The following is a 1,990-nucleotide window of genomic DNA, read 5'->3' as shown; positions in this document are numbered from 1 at the left end:
CCCCTAACCACCTCTGTCTCGGCCCCCACCATCATGGCTTTGTCCGGAATGTCGTCTGGAAGATGTCCGGTCTAATTAGCATATTACCCTTTTATTACTATAGATAGATATATATGGCTGCAGACCCTGGGAGTCAAAAGGGAAAGATGACACCTGCCCAGCCCCTTGGGGTTTTCTTTCAAGAGGCGTTCTCTCTGCGGAATATTCTGTTTTAGCTGGTGATTAAAGAGGGGCCAAACGGTCCCAGGCAAAGGGTTTTCCTTCTGGCCAAGCCCGTCTCTCCCAGAGAAACAGGCCCAGGCTGGGCCCTGGACCGCCCTCCTCGCCAGAGCCAACTGCTCCTCGTAGGTTAGGGTCTGGTCCACCTCAACTGCCATGTGTTACCTTCCTAGGGGGTGCGAGGCCCAGCCATCTGGACGCAGGCCCAGCCGCCCAGGACTGTGCACGCCCAGGTCTCCGCTCTCCTGCCGACACCAGCGACCACCCAGCCCAGCCGGACCACATGGCCCCCCGTTCTCCTGATGTATGAGGTGGGTAGAAGGTGCTCCCGTCAAAACGGAGGACGCCAAGGGATTCATTCGTTAAAATCTGTAAACATGCGTTGTAATTATTACTCTAGTTGCTAGTTGGAACTGAACTGGCCCAAGGGAAAGATGTTTGCAGCGCTGCCTCTGCGGGCAGGTACCTTGGCTTTTCCGGAATTTCGGGGGGGGGGGGGGGGGGGGGGGGGGGGGGGGCAACCGTCCAGGAGCTCAGCAGTGCAGGGCCCGGTGGAGCCTGAGCTGTGCTCACTGCACTGGAGGGCGAGGAGGCCCAGCCCCGCCGGCCACCCCCCACCGGGCTCTGGGTGTGGGTACCAATCCCTCCAGGAAGGGGGGGGCATCTGTGACCCGCGGGGACACTGTGTGTCTGTGGCGGGGCCCAGTCCCTCCTGCTCCCCTGGGAAGTCAGAGGCAACACGGCCAACGCAGCAGCCGTGCCCAGGGCATGCGGAGACAGGACGACAGCCTGACACTGAGCTCACCGCTGCTTCTTAAATATCTGCTCAGTATGTACTGAGACGAAGGGCTGAGAGCTCTGAAGACGCATAGGGCCCAATAGGGGAAAAGGCCGGGGTGGGGCGCCTCCATCGCTCCCCGACCTACAGAGGATTCACTTCTGGCTGAAATGGTCAGTCTCCTCACAGCAAAACCAAAGCCCCGCTATCAGAGGCACCGGCCCTCAGAACCCTAAGCCCCAGCTGTGCAGGTGTGCCCTCCCCTCCCGGCCCCTGTGCAGCTGTGCCCTCCCTCTCCCGGCCCCTGTGCAGCTGTGCCCTCCCTCTCCCGGCCCCTGTGCAGCTGTGCCCTCCCTCTCCCGGCCCCTGTGCAGCTGTGCCCTCCCTCTCCCGGCCCCTGTGCAGCTGTGCCCTCCCTCTCCCGGCCCCTGTGCAGCTGTGCCCTCCCTCTCCCGGCCCCTGTGCAGCTGTGCCCTCCCTCTCCCGGCCCCTGTGCAGCTGTGCCCTCCCTCTCCCGGCCCCTGTGCAGCTGTGCCCTCCCTCTCCCGGCCCCTGTGCAGCTGTGCCCTCCCTCTCCCGGCCCCTGTGCAGCTGTGCCCTCCCTCTCCCGGCCCCTGTGCAGCTGTGCCCTCCCTCTCCCGGCCCCTGTGCAGCTGTGCCCTCCCTCTCCCGGCCCCTGTGCAGCTGTGCCCTCCCTCTCCCGGCCCCTGTGCAGGTGGTTAAAGAGGGGCCAAACTTCCCTCTGCGCCCCCCCTTCCTTGAGCCGCCTGGAGTGGATCCTGACATCCAGCATGATCGTCTTCCTTTGTCCCTTTGAGTCCCGAGTGACCACCCGAACCCCTTTTCACGTAACGATGGCCAAACTGTTACCTAGAACGTGAAATACGTGGCAGGAAGGAATGCCCCGCTGGAGTGAGCAGTGTTTTGCAAACACCCACCTCCGGACAGCACTGGAAACACCTGTTCTCAGAGCGTTTACAGCACAGGCTGTGC

General features: G+C 62.8%; 1 protein-coding gene across 1 annotated transcript in view; it reads left to right on the top strand.

The window, feature by feature from the left end:
- Positions 1–1,990, top strand: part of CLDN14 (claudin 14) — a gene marked incomplete at its 3' end in the record, with an annotated part of 83,338 nt that overhangs the window by 54,127 nt on the left and 27,221 nt on the right. Inside the window, exon 2 of the mRNA XM_014535661.1 lies at positions 393–530. The remainder of the gene's footprint in view (positions 1–392; positions 531–1,990) is intronic.

The sequence above is a fragment of the Myotis brandtii genome, unplaced genomic scaffold, assembly GCF_000412655.1.
Source record: "Myotis brandtii unplaced genomic scaffold, ASM41265v1 scaffold147, whole genome shotgun sequence".
Classification (NCBI taxonomy): Eukaryota; Metazoa; Chordata; class Mammalia; order Chiroptera; family Vespertilionidae; genus Myotis; species Myotis brandtii.
This window is presented reverse-complemented; position numbering and strand designations above follow the sequence as displayed.